The sequence below is a fragment of the Rhinolophus sinicus genome, linkage group LG01 (assembly GCF_036562045.2).
Source record: "Rhinolophus sinicus isolate RSC01 linkage group LG01, ASM3656204v1, whole genome shotgun sequence".
Lineage (NCBI taxonomy): Eukaryota > Metazoa > Chordata > Mammalia > Chiroptera > Rhinolophidae > Rhinolophus > Rhinolophus sinicus.
In genome coordinates, this window is record NC_133751.1 from 205,162,830 (window position 1) to 205,185,192 (window position 22,363).

The window sequence follows — 22,363 nt, forward strand, 5'->3', positions numbered from 1 at the left end:
TAATCGTGGCCATCTGGCTTCTGATGGTTAGGTGCTGGCCCCTGGTCTCCACTGCTTTAGGGCCTCCAGTGTCCCTAAAATCACTGTCAATGAGTTAAGCTCTGTGACAGCCTCTCCTGCTACTAGGCTTGGCTTAAAGTAGCTCCAAGGAGAAACCAATGGCCCACATGGGACACAGGGGAAATGCCTAAATTGTCCTGGCAGATGGCGAACGAAGGCATTAGAAGGCTCGGGACAGTGGATGTGCTGGAGAGGAGCAACCTGGGAGAGGCTCCCTTGAACTTCCTACGATGTTCAAGGGATACTGGGGCCCGTCTCACCACACGTTCCTGATGGCCGTAACGAACAGCACGTCCCCAGCCCTTCCCGTGGACAAGGAACATAATCCTCTCGTGAATCTTCTGGCCTCTGCCCACCCAACAGGAAACTCTGGAGCAGAGACTGCCCGTTAGGTGAGTCCTAGCTTGGGCAGGACTCATATTGGCCAGGTTCTCACATCCTGATCACTCTCTCTCAATGGCTGCAGGCTGGTCAAGAATGTGGTCTCTTCAATGCTGAGGCAGGTCCAGAAAGCACCAACTGCTGGAGGCCAGCAGCTACATGGCAAGTTTTTTCTTGAAGGAAGATTAAAGCAACATACCTCCACGGTTCCTATACCCTGGCATTATTATAGGTGTTTTCATAATTATCTGTATGCTTTTTATGATTTTCTTCTGTTTCAAAGAACTGTATTACTTTCATAGTCCCCAAAAAACATAAATATATTTTATAAACGCTAATTGATCGACTTGGCACTTTTCTCACTGTACCTCGTGGTCGTTGATGACCTTTTAAAAGGCAGAGTTACAATAATGGAAGGCAGGTGAAAGGAAATTAGGAAGTAGTTGTGTATCAATTCCCTGATCAGTAACATGGCTACTAAATTGCTTTCTCATAGAGTTTTTATGATGACTCATGAGACACCCTGCAGTACCTTCCAGTGCCACGGCTGACACCTGGGGGTTTTGCAGTGTGGGGTCACAGCACGTGGGCATCTGAATGAGAGGAGACTGGGGCATTGTGTAGGAGGCATCCACCATGACAACAGGCAAAGATGAAAGGGCGGGCACATGAACGGAGCTGAGTCCATGAGGAATTGAATGAGTTCATGGGGATTAAGAATGATCTCTGCAGGAACCTCTAGAAAAATGAAAACATATGAACTGCAGAAAATAATCATTATTATCACAGAACCAAATTTCCACGGTGGTGGGGTGGTGACGCCTCTAAAATTCTCATTACTGTCCATCCTGCTCTCCTTGGGAAGGGACATCAGCCATTACTACCCTGGTTCTATAAACAGGTCAACCAAGAGAGAAATGCCAAGTTATTTGCTTAAGCACACATGGTAAATAAGCTCCTGTATTTCTTCTATGGAAAAATGGAAATAATACTAGTTTGTCTTGGGAAAATGAATGAAAAATAGAAGCTATGTTTCCTTTCTGCCTGTGTAGCCAGGAATCTTAATGCCAAATTCAGCACCCAGTTATAGTAAATGATTCATCTCAGATCCTTTTCCTCCTGTTAGATATATTTCCTGATTTATTTCTAGGTATTTTGTTTTGCTGTATGAGTTTTAACTCTTAAGATGCCATGAATTTAATGGAAGTTGAAGTATAATTTTTAAATATTAAGGAAAAAATCCTGTCTTGTGGAACCAACATGGAGATTGATGAGTTAATATTTACACAGAGCTTTAAGAACATTGGAGAGTAGTATTTCTTTAATACAGAGTCATAACCAGAAGCATTATAATAACATCTTCCATTCTGGAAGCTAGAATGCTCTTATTTACTCATTAATTCCCAGTTAAGGAAAGCATGGCTTACAGCTGTCACATTTTTCTGAAGCAAATTAAGTTTCCTTAGAAACCTACCGATGGGTTCTTCACAAAGCACAACAGTGAGGGAAGAGCAATCAGGGACTTTGGAGAGTTTGTTTCTCATCTAAGCTTTGTGGTGACCTACCCACGAGACTTTCACCAAGACTCTCCTCTCCCCAGGCCTGTCTCCTCACCCGGAACAAGTTGGATGGTGAGTCTTAACCAGTTTGGGGTCACGAGCTCTGGGACAACCTGATGAAAGCCATGGACCTCCTCCCAAAAAGAATGTAATATACATTTATGGACAGTTTCAGGGGGTTATGGAATGAGGGAAACCCGCTCTAGAGTCCTTGCTAAAGAGCCCCTTAGATCTCTGCCAGCTCTTAACCTTTATAAGATGAAGGTGCCTCTTAGGAAGAGGGAAAAAATGAGGACGTACTAAGCTGCCAGATTCCCCTAAAGGGCAGCTGTCCTTTCCACACCTCTCCTGGGTCTCTGATCAGATAAGACTGTGGGAAAAGAACGGCTACAGTGCCAGTAGGAAAAAGGCTGTTGGGTATGGCCAGATGCTGGGCATACTTTACATTTTTTTCTGAGACCACAAATATTTCCATGCTTTGAAATTGTTTTTCCTTTTCCCTGATGTGAGCTTAAATTTTTCCCCCCGTAACTCATGCCCACTTAACATTCTAATCACTTCGATCTTCATATCTAAGACTTTCTGGTGACCATCGACCCTGGTCCTATGATCGAGTCATTAACTCAATGCATCCAAAAGGTGCCTATTGGGGAAATGTTAGCCCGTTGATTTATGTCCATTCTTTATGTATCGCAGTGTAATTCCTTTTATGCACTTCACACAAGGACACCTTGATTCTCCAAGGGAATGTGTCTAATTAGACACTCCTGCACCAAAACAGAAACACTGGAACCCGAGGGCTGTGCTCTGGGCTGAGGCTCCCCCCCATTGGCGAGATCCTGAGATTTGTTCTCCTAACCTCCTCTCTAGACAAGATGGACGACCCATTCCTGGCCTCCTGTGCCCTCTGTGGGATGTCCCCTCTCCAATTTTGCTGTTCCACCATCAATAATTCAGAGGCAGAGGCCCCTCCCTCTGCCGTGTGCCCTGGCTCAGCCGTGTTCACATTAGTTGGGCTAAGGTTATGCCGTGGACAGACATGACCCTAAATCTCTTGAGGTTTCAACAGTGAGAATTCTGTGGGTTGCAAATATCAGAAACCCAACCCAAAGTAGTATAAGCAAAAAGGGGGATATATTTAAAGAATTCTAAGGTGTCTCAAGAACTGAAAAGTAAGTCTATCTAGACTTCAGAAACAAATCTTGGGCGGGAAACTGCAGTCTCAGAGTCTCTCCATCTCTTGTCACTCTACCCAGCTCCCTTCTCCTCGTTAGTCCACATGACAGAAACCACAGTTGCATGTCTAAACACCAGACACCTGAAGAAGGCTGAGTTCTATTTCTCAGTCCCAAGTCCAAAACCCCACAACGCACTCTTGCCCATGTTGAGTCAGGTGCCCAGGGAAGATCCAGTCCACTGCAGCCAGGGGTGGGGTCATGGAGTTCTGTCAGGGCAGCTCCCATGGGAGCAAGAAGTGGAATGGAAGACAGATGAGCAAAGTTCCCAAAGAGGTGGGGGTTGTGCTGGGTGGGAAAAAACTCCTCTCCTTTCCTCCTGCTCCTCAGGTCCCATAATCACTAAATATTATCTATAAATATATGTAACTATCTTAAAAGAGGCTTAATTCTCCCCAAAACTTTTTTTTATTAGGGCATCCCCATATAGACTACATAACAGGCACTACTTGGAAAATTGAAGTTTACGTACCTCTTGAAAATAATACTTTTGCCTGTGATCACAGCCAGAGGGCCCCAAGGAATGGACTCTGCCACCTGGGCCCATACTTCTCCCCCCAGCTCACCACGCTCACCTGGAAATAGCAGTTTGGCAAAGATCGTAAATGATGGAATGAAGGAATTCACAAAGTCAGTGAAAGGAACAACTTCAAAGGATACACTCAGAAACTGGCACAAGTAGGGCCTTCCTGGCCATCGTTCATGCTGAGTAGGTCATGCAGTTCATGTTGTCCCCGCTACTGTCCCAGTACATATATTAGCTGATGTCCATCTGTACCTCTGGCCACCATCACCATAATATCCACTGCCCTTCAGAGAGCCTTGGCCGGCACCGTACCCTGCTCGCTGCACGATGTGTCATGCAGGGTGTCATGTGGAGTCTCAGCTCCTGCTCCCCACATAAGAATGCAGGATATGGTGAGGCCAAAAAGGAACACCCACGGAGCCATAGGTAGGGGAGTCACACCACTATAGTCTTGCTGGCGGCTGGGTTGGAGACACAGGAAACAGGAGCCACACAATCCGCAACCCTCACTCCGCTGCTTGCTGGCTCAGCCACCATCTTCCTGCTAGCCCCCATTTTTCTGCTAGTGTAGCCACAGCAGTTATATTAGTGGCCAGTGGCTCACTGGTTACAGCTGACAGCCTACTAGCCACAGCTGATGGCCATCCAATCACAGTTGATGGCCATTTACTACCTGAGCCAGCGCCTTTCCACGTGAGGCTGAGAGCCTGGAAACTGCACTCCTGGCTCTGTCCCGACACCACGCCAACTTCTGCTCTAGAAAACCAAGTTGCTTAAGGCTGTCTACGATTGCTCTCAGTCATGCCCTTGAGAACTCTGATCAAGAGAGTTTCCACACACAGCCTTCTCTAATCCTTCTGGAAAAGACCTTCAAGGAAGGTAGTCCTTCCCCTGGCATCTCTGGCCCCCAGGAGACGTCCGGGTACTGGTCGCGGGAACCATGATGCTGCTGATGTTATGTATGACCATTTGCATGTATTTCTCTACAAAGTGCTTTGTTTTCTGCAGATTCTCAAAGTGATTCGGAAGCCGAGAGAGATTTCAAATGACTATTTTCTGGAAAGAGATAAACCTGATCCTGCCTTGGCTTTCTTCTGATTTCACCGCAACCATTGAGACTTCATGTTGCCAGCCAGGGCCAGAGGCGGGGGACTCATTGAAGAGCCGAGCTGTGGGGGCAGTTCTCTGAGGGAAACAAGGCCATCCACATACTTCGGCCTTGAAGAGCTATGAAGGGTGGACCAGGAGCCCAAGAAACTTGGCAACCTTTTCCAGTCTGCACCCTCTCCCCTCGTGTTCTCATCCACCCCAGCCCACAGATTCAACCACAGCTTCTAGGTCAGCTGAATCCAAAGCCTGGATCCGCCCCTTCTTCCTGCCTGACTGCGTTTGAACTTGGGCAGTCAATAGTTACCGCAAACTCATATGAGTTAGAGAGAGCGGGAAACGCCACACACTTTGGAGAGGAGCCTGTGCTACTGGAGCCTGGCTATGTCGCCTAGTAACCAGGACACCTGGCAAGCCAGAATCTCCCCGAGCCTCTGTGTCCTTATACAGGGATGGAGGTGAGGGCCCTGCCCTGCCAGCTGTGTGAGTACCGAAGACCAAGGCCAGTGCTTTGCTCAAAACTGAAATCAGACTCTTCCCCTCCAAACTAGACTCCGCCCAGCATCCTCATTTGTAAAAATCTCATCTCTTCACGAATTCATTCGCCAGGCCCCACGCTCGGTGCTGTGGCTAGGGTGTGGACCAACAACCTTGGCGACACTGGCCACGCTTCCGTTGTGAGAGAACTACTACAAATGAGTAACAGACTCACAAAGGAAATAACACAAATGGAGTGAAGTGTTTTACAGGAAGCAAGGGCCTAAATAGGGGAGCACAGGAATAACTCTTCAGGAAGACTGGTTGGGAAGCCTCTCTAGGGGAACGGGAATGATATTGAGTGAAAGACGGGAGCGAGGCAGCCATTGGAAGAGAAGGAGACAGTCCAGAGGAAACAGCAGGGACCTGAGAGGCAGGAAGAAATAAACACTTTTAAGAAACTGAGAAAAGACCCATGTAGCCAAGAGAAAGTGCCATGCGATGAAGCTGCAGGTAGGTGTGCACACTGGTCAGGCCTCATCCAGGTGCAAGGGGAAAGCCCTCCGGGAGGGCAGTGCCATGGGGAGGAGTCAGTTTTCAGTTCCCTCTGTGTTCAGTTCCCTTTGCACTGGGTGGAAAATGATTGGCACAAGCGAGCGTGGCAGCAGGGAGACAGGCTGGTGAGGTGGTCCCGGTGACAAACAGGGGCAGCTGGGCTTGTCCAGGAGTGAGGCTGGGCAGAAAGCCTGGCTCCCACCCCTCTTTGCTCCCTCACATCCCACCACCTTTCCTTTAAAACGTATCTCCCGATGACACTTTCTTCCCAGTCCCACAGCTGCCAGCCTGCTCTCGAAGAGAGAGAGAGACAGAGAGATGAGAGATGATGCTAGAAGATGATAGATGATGATGATAGACAGACAGACAGACAGACAGAGATAGACAACTTTGGGGAGCATAATGTAGTTTCAAAGACATCTTTCCACCGTGCCAACCTTTCTCGAACCCACTGCTCTCAGCATTTCACTGCCAAGCTCCTTTTCTCCAAAGATGACATCTGCAGGGGTTCTGTGGGGTAAGTGAAGAGGATTTCCTTCCTTCTCTTTTATTGTTCAGTTCCGGTGTGAAGCCCTGAGATATTATACAGCAGATAAAAAATAAACAGAACTACTTGCTTGTTCCCAGTGTGGAAACCTGCTAATAAAACAGTAATCTCTCAGCGTCACAGCAGAAACCAGCGGGAGGAAAAGTCAGCATTATTAGCTGAAGCCACCTTTCCTCAGCCCAGAACTGGGAAGCTTGAAAGGTTTTCAGCTGACGGTAGCCTCTTTCAGCATTCCAAAGAAATACCCAACACTCTGACTTGTCCATTCCCACGATGGATAAATACAGTCTTGTGGTACAAGTATGTGAGTTGCATTAAAAACTTAGGCTCAAACAAAAGCCCACGTTCTTTAATTATAAAATTTTCCTGGTGAATCTCCAAAAGTAACTTCTCACATTATCCTAAATTTAGGTATGTTTTAAAATATCTCCCAACCCAGTTTGCTCCCCTCAATCTATATTTTCCTGGAGTTCTAGTGAAACACCAATTTAGAAAATTAGTTGACTAATTTAAATGTAATTAGTCAACTAATTTAACTACAACCCGACAAGTTAAATTAGGTTTAACATGAAGTTTCCCAGAGTTTTCACTTCCTGTCTTCTTGGCTACTCAGGCCCAGTGCCTCTGGCAATGGGTGCTTGTCTTTAGCTCCATTAGCTGTCCCCCCAAACACTGGGCTCTGTGCAATACTCGAAAATTAACTTGGTTTTCTTAAGAAGTGATGTATGAAGAGTGTGTGATTACCAAACTCAGGTCAAGTTCATGTAAAGTGAGACTTGGACACCTCCACCAGGGTGTGCTAATCAAGACAGAGAACATCAGACTCTGTCAACTCCAAGGGTAAGCACAGGACAGTAAGCACAGCCTTTTAGCCTGATGAGGGCGCCCTGTCGCTGTTGGCCTTGCTGGTCAGTAACAGCCATCTTCCCAACTCTCATCTACCTTCCTTTGGGTCCAGGGCTGGCAAGGGTCTGTGCAGGCCTGCTGTGAGGTTCTGGTCCCCTTAGCAGAGGGACATGGGTCAGCCACTGCTTTCCTGTGGTCCCTGCAGAGCTGGTACCATCCGTGCTGTTGCAGCTCCTGGCAGGATTTGCAGACTGGCTTTGGACCACAAGTGTCCAGGACAGAAATGTCTCCCTGTGGCTGCAGTGTGCTTCATCCAGCTTATAACTGCTCACAGGAGCCAATTAGTGAACTTTCAGGGCTTTTGCAAGCCAGTTGTTAAACCACTGGTAACTTGAAATCAGCCACAGTGTGAATATTTACACCACAGAAATGGGCAAATGTTTAAAATATGGGCTTTGGGTTTTTGTTTTGCTTGTTTTGTTTTGTTTTGTTTTGTTTTCCCATAGAGCCAGTTGTTATATTTATGAGCATGCCACTGGGGCTGGGTCATTTCTTGGCTACCAGGAGAACCAGACACATAGTTCTTGATTGCTTTCCAGGTCACTGCAGAGCCCACAAAGATGATGCTGACGGGATCAGCTTTCCCAGAAGAAAGCGTGGTCGAAGCCAGAGGTTAATCAGAGATATTCCTCCACTTGGCCTCAAACACATGAGTCACTTCTGTTGCGTTCCACGGAGTCAAATTGCATAACAGATGTCTGGGACAGCTTGGGAGAGTGTATCTTAGTTTTCTTTCATCTTCAATATTGCTTCTCTGGGAATCTGTGGGATGACCTTGGAAGAAAAGGTAAGGTTGAAGTAAGTGGCTAATAAGCCCAATCTGTATTCCATTTCCTGGGAAAGAGGTGAATTTCTGGTAAATGTTCAATGACATCCAACATTTATGGCAGGACAGGATGGTGTGAAAATGCATTAAAGGTAGATACACTGTGTGGTAAATACTTTCTCCGTAACAGATGCTGTCAGTGATCTCCCCAGCCCCACCCATGCTCTTAAGCCTTACCATTGCAATAAAGGCCGTTCTGCTTCCAACCCCAGCCACTGCATCTCTTTGCCTGAGGGCTTTCTGCTGGAGAATCAAAGCCCCCAGGAGACAACTCTTAATGAAAGACCGAGGAGTAAGTTTTTCAATACTCCAGAGGAGTTAGTGTGTCAATAACCCAGCACCTAGATTGGAATGACTCTGAGGCATGTTCCATGATGTCGCCCAAAGTGCCTCAGTGATTTAAGGTCCAGTGTCCTGTGCAGTATTTGGCTGAATAATGGACTGTTTCTTGGGTTTCCTCCCTTCCCCATCTCACTTCTCCGTTTGCTACTAGTGTGCCTAGCGTTACCTCTCAGGTAAACCAGAGGCTGAAATCCTTGCCCCACCCAGAGCCTGCATCCAGGGAAGATGGACCAGACAGTCCTCTCTTTCAAAGGAACTGTAGTCACCCGGGGCCTGATCAGGTGTGTACCCTGCTCTCACAAAGGAACAAGACCTACGCCAAGACTTAGTGACCAGAGATGCTCCTCCGGCATCAGAACATAGAGCTGGACCTCTGCTCCATCACTTACATGGGAATGAAGTCCAGCTGAGCCTTCCTCCTATTCTAGAGCCCTTAGCCAATTATCACAGGGAGCTGAAGACTCAGTAGAGAGTGTGTGTCTGGTGGACTTTTTAAAAAAGTTTCATTATGGAAATTTTCAAGCATATACAAAATTCGAGCAAATGGGATAATGAACTCTTTTGTTCTCATCACCTAACTTCAATAATTATCGACATAATGGCTAATGCCCTTTCATTTATTCCCTCAATTCCCTTTGTGCTGGATTATTCTAAGATTAAGCGTAGACATCACATTATTTCATCTGTATATATTTCAGTAGGTGTCTCCCACAGATAAAGTCGCATAAAAGGTAGCAACACAAGAGCATCTACTAAAACATACTATGAACATCATACTTAACGACAAAGGACTGACATTTTTCTTTAAGATCAGGAACAACAAGGATTTCTCTTTTTGCCAGTTCTACTCAACATGATACGGGAGGTTCTAGACACGGCAATTAAGCAAGAAAAAGAAACAAAAGTCATACAGGTTGGAACGGAAGAAGTCAAATTATCTTTATCTAAAGTAAATAATATGATCTTGTATATAGAAAAATCATAAGGAACTGACCCAAAAACTGTTAGAGCTAATAAATGAGTTCAGCAATGTTCCAGGATACAAGATCGATATTAAAAACCAATTCTATTTCTCTACACTGGCAATTCTGAAATGCAATTATGGAAGGCAATCCCATTTACAAAGCAGCAAAAAACTAAAATGCTCAAGAACAAATTTAATAAAATAAGTGCAAAACTTGAACATCAAAAACTATAAAACATTATTGCAAGAAATTAAAGAGACTGAAATAAATGGAAAAACATCTCATGTTCATGGATTGGAAGAGTTAATATTATTTAGATGGCAACACTCCCCAAATGATCTACAGATTCAGTGAAATCCTTATTAAAATCCCAAATTCCTCTTTGGCAAAAATAGACAAGTTAATCCTAAAGTTCATATGGAAATGCAAGGACCCAGGGTACCCAAAATAATCTTTAACAATAAGGACAAAGTTAGAGGACACTCACTGCCCATTTTTAAAACTTCCTACAAAATGGTAATAATCAAAACAGTGTGGTCCTGGCATAAAGATAGACATACCGATCAATAGATTAGAAATGAGAATCTGGGGGGAGAAAACTCCATATGCACATGATTTATTGGGTTTTTTTTACAAGGGTGTCAAGACAATTCAATGAGGAAAAAGTGGCCTTTTCAACAAATGATGCTGGAAAAACTGGATATCTGCATGCAAAAGAATGAAATCGGACTTCTATCTCATACATACCGTGTTTCCCCGAAAATAAGACCTAGCCGGACAATCAGCCGGACAATAATGAATCTTTTGGAGCAAAAATTAATATAAGACCCAGTATTATATTTATTATATTATATTATATTATATTATATTATATTATATTATATTATATTATATTATATCCGGTCTTATATTATAATAAAATAAGACCGGGTCTTATATTAATTTTTGATCCAAAAGACGCATTAGAGCTGGTTGTCCAGCCAGGTCTTATTTTCAGGGAAACATGGTATAAAAATATTAACTCAAAATATACGTAGATCATAGACTTAAACGTTAGAAGAAAGTATAGAAGTAAATCTTCTTGACTTTCAGGCAGGCAACGTCTTCTTAGATATGACACCAAACACATGAGCAACCAAAGAAAAAAGCAGATAAATTGGAATTTATCAAAATTAAAAATTTGCATGCTTCAAAGGGCACTATCAAGAAAGAGGAAAGACAGCCCACAGAATAGGAGAAAATATCAGCAAATCAAATATCTGAAAAAGGTCTAATCTCCAGAATATGTATAGAACTCTTACAACACTAATAAAAAAACAAAAACAGTTTTTAAAACGGACAAAGGATTTGAATAGACAAGTTTCCAAAGAAGATATACAACTGGCCAATAAGCACCTGAAAATAAAATGCTCAATTTCATTAGTCATTAAGAAAATGCCTGTCAAAAATAAGATGCCACTTCACACCCACTAGATGGATAATTAAAAAGGTAAATAATAACAAGTGTTGGTAAAAAGTGGAGAAATTAGAACCCTCATACCTTGTTGGAGAGACTATAAAATGGTGAAGCTGCTGTGGAAAACATTTTGGAAGTTTCTTGTAAGGTTCAGCATAGAGCTACCATTTGACCCAGCAATTCCATTGCTAAGTCTACACCTGTGAGAATAGCAAACATACATCCACGCAAAAACTTGTACACGGATGTTCACAACATCATTACTTATAACAGCCACAACATGGAAACAACTCAAATATCCATCAAATGATGAGTGAATGAACAAAATGTGGTATGCCCACACAACGGAATATTATTCAGCCACAGAAAGGAACAAAGTACTGACAGATGCTACAACATCAATGAACTTCGTTATGCTAAGTGAAAGAAACCAATCAAAAAGATCAAATCTTATGGTATTCCAGTTATATGAAATGTGCAGAATAGGCAAATCCACAGAAATGGAAAGTAGACTGTTGGGACTCAGGCGGTGGGGGGATGGAGAGTGACTGGAAATGGGGTGTGGGGTTTCTTTGGTGGTGGGGGAGTGATAAAAATGTTCTATAATTAGATTGTGGTGATGGTTACACAATTGTGTGAATTTACTGAAAAACATTAAATTGTACACGTTAAACGGGTGGATCTTATGGTACGTGATCATATATCAATCAAACTGTTTAAAACAGTTTTGAATGGTTTTAAACAACCTACTTAGCATGAGGCTCTTCCTGGAAAGAGGGTCAAAGAATGACGGATTCGTGGCTGGCTCTGAAGACAGAGGGGGCCGTGTGAGGAGGACGGGCCAGCCTTCAGGAACAGACATCAGACGGCAAAGAAGCGGGAACTCAGTCCTGCAACCACAGGAATTAAATGTGGCCAGCAACCTGAATGACCCTAGGAGTGGAATCTTCTCCGCAGCCTCCAGAGAGGAACGCAGCTGGAATGGCATCTTGGTTTCAGCCTTGCAAGCACCCAGCCAGGCCACTCCCAGACCTCTGGCCTACAAAGCTAGAAGCTGATAAATGAGTGTTTTAAGCGGCTAAGTTTGTGACAAGCTGTCTTGCTGCAATAGAAAACGAATACCACCTTCTGTTTATGGCATGGATTTTCTCTTCTTCTTCAAATACGTCCCTGCTCTTTGCCCATAAACTTGTAAACTGAAAATTTTTACAAAGGTGAAGCAGATAAGCTCAAAAAAAAAGAAAAAGAAAAGAAAAGAGATGTTGAGGGGTTATCTACAACATTTAATACTTCGAAAAGCTATAAAAGGACACTAAAGAGAAATAGAATTGATTTTAAAAGCAAAAATATTAATGATTAGAAGTTTTATAATGAAGGGGTAAATGGCAAGGTAGTAAAATGCAATTTAAATGTTTTACTGGCCAATATAAAAATAGTAAATCTATGTTATGATAAAAATCAAATAGGAAATATTCTAAAGAGTAATGTAACAAACAAAAAGGCAATTTTAAAAATTGTTTTAAAACTTTAAAAAGTAATTTTTAAAACTTTAAAGGCTCAAAAATGGGCATTAAACATTATAAGAGAAAAGGTAAAAGAAATTATTAAAATTTAAAAGTAGGACCATTTTAAAGGGAAGAACAGAAATTCTAAAACTTCTTCATCCAAAACAATCAGACGTGAAGTGAAAGAAACAAGCCTGTATACTCAAAATCATGACCTACCAATAAAATAGCACAACATGCTCCCGAGACAATTTGAGACTCAGGTCATCGAAACCTAAAATTCCAGGAAAGTGCAGGAAGCAGATGAAGTGATGAGGCAGCTGGCAGGGAGCTCCGGGCTGTCACGAGGGATGAGTGACGGCCGGCAGGACGCTGAGTCCCAAAGCCTTGCCCATTGCTGGGGACCCAACACAGCGTGGCTTCCCTGAAACCTTCCCGGGTTCGTGACCTCTGTCTGCCCTTCCACCCTGGCGCTGGTAGTGGTCTGAGTCATGTCCGCCCCAAAGTTCAAGGACATCCATAACCTCGGAACGTGACCTTATTCAGAATTAGAGTCTGTGCAGTTCTCATTAGTAAGTGAGGTTACACGGGATTAGGGTTCGGCCCGTATAACCTGCCGTCCTTACAAGAAGAGAGGACCCAGACACACACACACACACACACACACACACGGAAGAAGGCCACATGAAGACAGAGGCGAGGTGAGAGTGATGCGTCCACACACCAAGGAACGCCAAGCGGTTGCTGGCAGCGCCCAGGCGCTGGACGGGGCATGGAGGGGATACTCCCGCAGAGCTCCAGGAGCACCCAGCTCTGCCAACGTCTTGATTTCAGACTTCTGGCCGCCAGGGCTATGAGAGCATAAATGTCTGTTGTATTCAGTCACCCCGTTTGTGGCACTTTGTTGGGGCAGCCCTGAGAGGCTAATAGGGTACTTATTACCTAATTTCCCCTATAAACTATCCACAGTGCCTGATTCTTTTTTTGGGGGGAGGAGAGGCTCATTTGAGGACTATCAATGCGGCATGTTTAGGGATGCCCGGGGCCTCGTGCCAGGACCACAGCAGTCAGTGAAGACATTCTGAGCCTCGCCCGGGCCTCCAGCAGGCTCCCCGTGCTGTCCCTGCCACTGTTTGGTGCCCCAGGAGGCTCTGGGCAACTAGCAAGCAGATAACATGAGTTTCCAGATGGGCTCCAGGGTCTTCTCCATGACCATGTGGGCCAGGGTCTCAGAGCAGACATCCTTCCTCTGTCAGCGCCTCCAGGGCAGGAGGTTGTGACCCCACTCGGGCACCTGATGGCCCTTCCCAAGAACCTCCAGATCAGAGCTCGACAATCTTCAGGAGAGGAGGTTAATACAGCAAAAGAAATTAACAATTTCTGAAATGAGTCCAACATCTCAAACTTAACCCTAACTAAAGCACTGGCAAGCCCACATGACTGTATATCGCCTTGCTTTTTGAGAGGAAAAGTGCCACAAGTCACAGGTACAGTTCCATGTCCCAGGGAACCACAGGGGTGTCACCACTCACACAGTGTGCTCGCGCCTGTCCCCTAAGACAGGTGCCGCGTTCTTAGAGCAGTGCTCTTGGCAACAGATTCCAGACGGGCAACTCTAGACAGGAGTGCTTAACGGCTGTGACAGGAACAGGAGGACGTGTTTAATTCTTGGTGGCAGACCACAAATCCTGTCCCTCGGTGAAACCTGCAACCTTCTGAGGTTTAACTCAATCACGGTGACTTCCTCCCTGGTTGGTTCACTGACATTTCCGTCTAAGGATATGAGTGCTGCAAAGGGGGCTTGGAGGGCATCTCACCCAGCCCACACATCCTGCAGACATTCTAGAAGAGCACTCTTTTCTTTCTGTGGTGGCATTTCCTTCCCTGGAAAGACATATGCCTCAGACTCAGCAAATCATATCTGTCAAGTACTGTCATTCATAGACAAAAAACAAATTCCCCTCATTCGGATGTCTGTGGTAGATCCAAGGTGACGACAGAGTCTCTGACGCTTCTCCCGTTGAGAAGGAGGTGGAGGAGGAGATCTATGTCCCCTCCCTTGAATCTAGGTGGACACCATGACTGCTTGACCTGTGCTTGACTGTGTTGTGACAGAAGTAGCCTTGTGTCATTTTCAGGGCTCAGGCTTTAAGAGATTGATGGCTTCTACTTCCTGTCTCTTACAACACCTGCTGCTGGATTCCAGCCTCCTGGCTGTGAGAAGCCTGAGCCACATGGAGAGGCCATATATAGACCCTCTGGGACAGTCCCAGCCGAACTACCAGCTGACAACCAGCATCAACGGCCAACTATGTGAATGCGCCATCTTGGATGTATAGTTGAGCTTTCAGATACTTCCAGCTCCAGCCACGAAGAGAACAACTTCATGAGAGAACCCAACCACGAACTGCCCCGTTGAACCCAGTCAGCCCACAGAAACACAGTAGATAATAACAACTCGGCATTTGGAGCCACTAAGTGTTGGGGTGGGTTGTCATGCAGCAACAGGTAACCAGAACAAGGGCCGGTCTGTACGCCCTTCATCCTAGACTCTCAGTCCTCGAAAAAGTCTTGGGAGCCTCACTTCATTCAACAAATATTGATTGAGTATTTTCTGTGGTCCACGAAATGTTCCAGGCACTGGAGATTCAGCAATGAACAGAATAAACAAGGTCCCTGTTCTCATGGAATTTATCGTCTAGCGTGGAGGAGAGGGGGAGAGAAAATATCAGGTAAAGCGCTGTACGGAGAATTAAAATAAAGAAACAAATGTGACCTGGAATTTTTTTTTTTCTTTTCTGATATTAATATTGCTACTTTCTAGCTACAAGCTACTAGCTTTCTTTCTGTTAATATTCATCTGGTATATCTTTTGCGATCTCTTTAATTTTAACCTTTTTTGTCAGCTTATATTTTCCTCTTGTAAACATTACATATTTATTTGGATTATGCATCTTTAATAGTTGCATTCATGCTTTCACGTTTGTTGTGATTATTTACATATGTTGGACATATTTCGTCCATATTGTTTTCTTTTTTTTTAACTGCTTTTTCTTTTACCCTCAATAATTGAATCACCTCTACAACACCTTTTCTAAATTTTTCTCCAAGCCCAGTTTCTGCTTAAGCCTCTTCAGCCTCTGATGTATCTGTTAGATACTAGGTTGGTAAATAACAAAATTCCCCTTAATTTCCACCCAGTGGTCTTCATGTTGTAGCCACACAGAGCATATCTTTGCACTATCTTTGACCTGACTACATTGCAAATACTCTACCGTGTTTCCCCAAAAATAAAACCTAGCCAGACAGTCAGCTCTAATGCGTCTTTTAGAGCAAAAATTAATATAAGACCTGGTCTTATTTTACTATAATATAAGACCAGGTATAATATAATGTAAATATAAATAATATAATATAATATAAATATAAATAATATAATATAATATAATATAATTAATATAATTAATATAATTAATATAATATAATATAATATAATATAATATAATATAATATAATATAATACTGGGTTTTATATTAATTTCTGCCCCAAAAGATGCATGAGCGCTGATTGTCTGGCTAGGTCTTATTTTCGGGGAAACACGGTAATGTGTGCAGCATGCCAGGGACACCTCCCAGGACACCCATGGACGCCTGAGACCATGGATAGAATCAAACCCCAAGCCCTCTCTTTGTCATACTCCTGTTCTCCCACCCTTTCCCCAGGACATAATTTCAAGAACCAGTGTGGTTCCATTGTGCTAAAGCGTGGTGCCCGCATCTGAAGGAATTAGTCCTAGAGTAATCTGACATGTCTCAAGAAAAACAAGACCGTTTCATCCCTCATTTGGACAAAACATTATCATTGCAGGTTTGACTGGCCCTTGGGAGCTGAGGTATGTGGTTGAGTCCCAGCAAACTCACTGCCAAGCAACGTTTCTACGTCATTTCCCTGCTGTAAGGCCACATCTCCTCCGTCTTATGTTTTATGGCTGAATTGTCCTAATGTAAGTACCCGGCTGCACAATTATCCCCAATCAGATGGATGTTGTTTGAGTCAGGCCACTGGGCTGTCAAGATATTTTTGGATTTCTCCCAACATCGTAGCACCCACAGAAGATGTTTTCTCTGTTCAGATTTTTCTCTCTGAAATTCCCAGCCCTGGTCCAATAAGTCTTTATCTGCCTTGTCTTATTTACTGGAAATACAGTCATACCTGTCGGCAGTTGGTGGAGGAGGGTTGAGGCAGAGGAGAGAAAGCTACCCCCAAAGAACGTGCTCCTACACTCTCTCTCTGAGCTCAGGTAGTAAAACTCTCATGTAATGGGTGTGATCAGCCATCTGTGGAATGAACTGACAGGGTGCTAATGCGTGACAGAAAAGTTTAAGGACAGCAAAAAGGCAAACCATGGGAAATCTCAGGAAGGCAGAATTGCACTGTGATTGGCATGTAATGAGCAGAAATCTACTCATTTGTATCATTGTCTGTTTGTGTAAAGGGTGGGTCAACAGTGCTAGTATTCAAAAAAAAGAGACTCTTAGGAACAAACGTGACAGGCAGCCTGGATTTGACCATGTACGGGCTAAATTTAGTTCCTTCAAAATTCGTATGTTGAAGTCCTATAACCCCTAGTGGCTCAGATGGGACTTTATATGGAGATAGGGTCCTTAAAGATGTTAAGTTGAAATGAGGTTATTAGAGTGGGTCCTACTCCAGTATGACTGGTGTCCTTATGACAAAAGGAAATTTGGACAGGGACACACACAAAGGAAAAACCATGTGAAAATACAGGGAGAAGATGGCCATCTACGCACCAAGGAGAGCGGCCTCAGAAGAAACAACACCTGCTGACATGACACCTTGGTTTCAGACCTCCAGCCTCTACAACTGTGAGACAGTAAGTTTCTGTTTTAAGCCACCCAGTCTATGGTACTTTGTTACAGCAGCCCAAGCTGACTAATACAACCCATAACAATGGTTGGCAAGGCCACCCCATGCAGCAGTGACCCGGGCCACCTTTCTAAGATCAACCAGCTTTCTTGGTGCTGACTCTGTGCTCCCAAGGAAACACATGTTCTGTGACTTGCCTTGTGGTCGGTCCCTCTCAAGCATGTACGTCACGGGCACATTTCTCCTGACACTTAGCAAGCCAGCAGATGGTTTGTTAACATACGCATTCATGCGTACATATATATCACGGTGCATACCTACACACCATAGCTCTGCAGAGAAACATGGGCGAAATCAAGTTTCTGAAAATGCAACGTTAAAAACCAGGCCCTCGGAACAAGACAAGATTCTGCCATTTCGTGGGACTGGCCAGGTAGCCAATGGTGATGCTCATGTAATACTTCTCTCTTATCACCTATGTCCTTGGAAATGCAACACCAATGCAATCGAGAAGTTTTGTTTGTTTGCTTTTCAAAAGCAGAAAGATGTAACAATTTAAAAATTCCGACAGGCCTAGAGGAAGCTGATAGGGAGGGTCTGTGACATGTGAAACGTGAAGAGTCAGGTCAGCCTCAACATCTGGGCCCAGACTGAGTCCTGCCAAGGACGGCTTGTAACGGGCCCTGCATGAGAGTCTTCTAGTCACAAGACTTCTGGGGAGGGGGATGGTCTCAGACATTTGGATTCTTTGTTTTGCACAGAGTTATGGATACATTTGAGATCAGAATGGAGGTCTGACACTTTCCCACTGGCTTCTCTTGGCCTCTAGGTGCTAGCAAGAAAGGTCATATGACCAGGAAGTTGCCACCGCCAGCTCAGGGCCTGGTCTCAGAGCCCTCAAGGAACTTAAGGTACTCTGTAAAACTTTGGGGTCTCCATCTGGGCTCCTGTCCCCCAAGACCATTCAAGAGTTTTCATCTCTCCTCCATGGTCTGTAGGGCCCCACAGGATCTGGCTATGACACAGCCCCATCTCACCTCACAGCGCTTTCCCTGCAGGCCCAGCCACATGGCCTCCACCCCACCATGGACCGTTCCCCTGAGGGCCTGCAGGTGGCTGCCCACCTCCAGCGTCCTTCACAGGGCAATTCCTCCTGCCTATGGAAGTCTTCCTGGTGAGATCAGGTTCCTCAGTCAGATGCTTAAGGAAGACCCAAGCTCCATTCTGTCAGAACTTGCTCCACACTCTGTCTTTAAATACTCATCTGGGTGACAGGTCAATGACCAGCTCCCTCACTAGACACTGAAAACAGGGACAAAATCAGAGTCACTCCACCACACTGGCTGAATGACGGAACCAACAAATCAGCCCTCACTGTGGGCCCTGGAGTAAAAGAATTAGAAGCAGACATTTGACACTTACTTTAGATGCAATTCTCACAGGATTATTCTCTTTTTTCCCCCTAGACTACTGTGGTTAGCGGCATCAAACTAGCCATCCAACAGTAGGGGTAGGACATTCAGAGGCAGGGGTAAGTGACAGCTGCAAAACTCATGCTAATAGTCTGACAGAAACAAAAATATATGTATATTAAAATGAACCAAAAAAGACAAAATGACTCTTTTGATGGTTTAAGATTATCACTGGAAACACAGCACAATTTGGGTGAAGTAAAAATGCTCGTTTATATACTGAATGGCCAGTGGCGGCCATTTTTCTTGAAGGTCAAATTATCGTCCATGTATTCTCATCTTAAAGACAAAGACAACCTACGCAGTGCATTCTGGGTGGATTTCCACCTTGAAGCATCACTGTGTTTTGGTGCTTCAGTGATCTAGGACAAGAATTGGCAGACTTTTTCTTTTAGAGCTATACAACCTCTATTATAATAACTCAACTCTACCATTGTGGCACGAAAGCAGCCGTAAACAACACTAAGCAAATGACCATGGCTGTGTTCCAATAAAACTCTGTTTACAAAATTCATCTGTGGGCCAGATTGGGCCCCTGGCTATACAGATTTCATATCTATATATGAATATTCATATTATGGGGCACCTCACTTACCAGCAATGTCAGCTGAGAGAGAAAAGGGACATCTTAGACTCGGACCTTCAAGTGTTAAGTGGCTGAACTGTCATCTCATCGTAGCCTTGGGCTGGCCCCTTAACCTCTGCACTCTGCTGGAGTTGGGGTGAGATCGGCAGATTCCCCTCTGTGCCCCGGATCGCACCCCTGGTCAAGAACTACCAGGTCATTGTGGGGTCTTCCCCAGCCATGCAGATGAGAATGTACGCACTGCCCAGTCCGTCCCCTCCCAGAGGAAGCCCTGGAACAATGAATGGTGTTATTAATGAGTCTCGCTGCCTAAAGAAGAGCACTGCTTATTAAAGCCAATACCCTCTGTCAAACAAAAGAAGCTTGTTTAGCCACTCTCACTGTGGGCATTAATCTAAGTGAAACATCATTGCACAGAAGTAGTGACATAAAATACTCCTGCACAAATTCTTCATATTTACCTTTGCATCCTCCAGCTATGTTTTTGTCATTTGCCTGGCTAAGCCCTCCTCCTCTTCCATTTTTCCCCTCTTTAAACTTTGAGAGCATTGCCAAGACTAAACTTCACACCAGTTAATTAACCATAAATTAATTGCCACCCTAAGTAGTCAGTGCTGGAAATGACTCCAGTGGCCATTAAATTTAGACTTTTGTAAAGCTCATTGAAGGCTGTGTTTACAAGAGGATGAGATCTGAACTGCCATGAGCACAGGAGAGCTGTTAGGTGGGGCTCCCCTTTCATACTCCCAGCGTGCAGAGGCAGAGAAGAAATCTGGGCCACGACAACTGAGAAAACATCACCCAGGGAAAAGTGCAAGAGGAGAGATTTTCTCTTAAAGAACACAGACCATAGCTTTGGAATTCCCGAATAGCTAGGTCAATGAGTCCTCACTGCACTGTGATTTCTGGGTAGTTAATCTTTGTCTGGGTTTTCCTGAATATCTGTACTTCCAAAAGGACATATGGAGAAAAGAAAAGTAGGACTATTTGGTGTAATGTGGGGAATGGTACGGAGGAGAACAATTTCACACGCTCGTTAATCAGCTCCTGTCACAATGAGGCAATAAAATAGGTCAAGCCTATGTGTTTAAAAGAAATTTTGGGTCATCCTAAGGCCTTTAATTATGAGGTTAAATATGTTATAAATTTAAAAATTAAAATGAAATCCAATCACTGGGGCCTCTCTGAAGCACGAAGACTCAGAGGGCTTGCAAAATGAAAGCTGCTTCTGCCAGTTTCATTAACCCCAGCATCACATTTGGAAAGAAATCAAGATTTTTTTCCCCCAGAAATATTTAGAGGAAAATCCCAAAGAAAGACTCAAGTTGAAAAGAGAAATAAAATGTGACATTTCGCTTCCATCTCGGAAGTAGAACGCTGGAAAAAGCATCACTCCTACCGTCAGGATGAGAAAAAGCAGAATAAATGACAACATCATAACATGTTTTGACTTATCAGAGATCTGAGGTTGCAGCAACCAAGTATCCTGAAATCCAAAGAAATGAAGGCAGCTCCAAGGTGCGGCGCAAGCAGCTGCTCACCTGGAGCATGGAAGGAGAGCGGAGACCATGTAAGCAGGTAAGGTGACTTCAGCTACAATTCTAGGGAATTGCAAGAGGTTGAGTATGGGCTTGCGTTAGAAGATAGAGCCCGGCAGACACAAGGAGAATTTGCACTCACTCGCAGGATCTTTTCCACAGACTTCTGGAAAATGCTTACAAAAAGAGCCAGGGATTGGGGAAAAGACAGAGACAAGCTTCCTCAGTGGTACAGGCCCAGAGGAAGGGAGTGGCCACAGATGCAGAAAAAGCACGTAAGCCCCTTCTGGACCCTACTCCACTGGGAACAAAAGTCTTACACCTCTGGGGGACAGTCAGCAAGCCCTACCTCCCACCGAGCACAAGAGAAAACCCACTGGGGCCTAGGAGCAGGGTAAAAATACAAATCCTCTCCTCCTGCGGTGGGGAAGTGAACAGATCTAGGCCCAGAGTCCTATACAAATACCACTGAAGGCCTTTCCCACAAACATTGCACCAAAGACAGAAGGCAGAGTTTGGCTACTCTAGGGAGGAGGGACTATATCACTTAGAAAGCCCCAGACTAAAGACAGTGGCACATAGGCCTGCCTAAGACTGAGGCTTGACCAGGCCAACAGAGAGCACAAGCACTCCGACCACCCAGCTACCAAGCACCAAGTAACAAGAAGCAGGAGCTACCACTGAGAGAGGGGCAAGAGCACAGAGAGAGACCCCGTCTGTAACAGAGGCACACAGAGAAAGCCTAAAGCTGAATGTGGAGAAGGAACATTGAGAAATATCCTCTAGCACCCCAGGACCCTCCATGGGTATAAGGTAGCACGAGAGGAATTCAGTGAGGGCGGTGGTGCACCGAACATAGCCACAGCAGCAAGAAAACCCAAACCCAGTGCCGCTCCTGACAAGGGACTCAACCCCACCCTCACAGAGTAGGTAAGAGAAAGAACTTGTTCACTCCAGGCATAATACTATTTGCTCCAACCTCTACTGTTCTACTCATGATGTCCAGAATTAACACAAAAATTCTGAGATACCAAAAATCAAGAAGAAGCAATCTTCTTCCAAGAAGCAAAGAAATCAACAAAACTAGACCCAAAGGTGACCCATGTGTCATTACTATTGGACAGGGCATTTAAAATAAGTATGATTATTAAATCAAATCTTTAGTGGAAAAGGTTGACAAAAAGTATGAACAGATGAGGATTTCAATAGAAAGATGGAAACTATAACCCCCCCCCCAAAAAAAAAGGTAGGAAAAAATATACCATGGTAACAGAAATAAAGAATGCTTTTGCCAGGCTCATCAGTAAACCTGACACAGCTAAGTACAGAATCAGCAAATTTGAAGATAGATCAATAGAAACTATCTAGTTGGCGTACAAGAAGAAAATAAAATGTAAGAAAATAAAAAGAACAGATTATTGAAGAATTATGA